Source organism: Penaeus monodon, chromosome 19 (genome assembly GCF_015228065.2).
Source record: "Penaeus monodon isolate SGIC_2016 chromosome 19, NSTDA_Pmon_1, whole genome shotgun sequence".
NCBI classification, from domain to species: domain Eukaryota; kingdom Metazoa; phylum Arthropoda; class Malacostraca; order Decapoda; family Penaeidae; genus Penaeus; species Penaeus monodon.
Genome location: NC_051404.1, coordinates 7257347 through 7257656, shown reverse-complemented (window position 1 = coordinate 7257656; position 310 = coordinate 7257347).

Below are 310 nucleotides of genomic sequence, written 5' to 3'. Positions count from 1 at the left end.
GCCGGCAACCCTCGCGTGACAACAAACCCCGTCGCAAGAAAGAGAAACTAATGAGACTAGTGCTTCACGTGGCGAGGTCGAGCGAGGGTGGCACTGACGAAGAGCGAGCCTGGCGCTGGGGGACAGTGACGAAGCACTGCAACAGGGCAAGGGCCACGCGATGATAAGGACAATATGCCAGATGCCAGCGGAGATGCAGGGCGCGATGGGTCACTGGAGTCTGGGATTCCTATTGGCTGAAGAATCTGCAGTAATTTTAAGATGGGGTGTTTTTTCCTTCGTACGAGGTAACGAATGTGACATTTTGAGG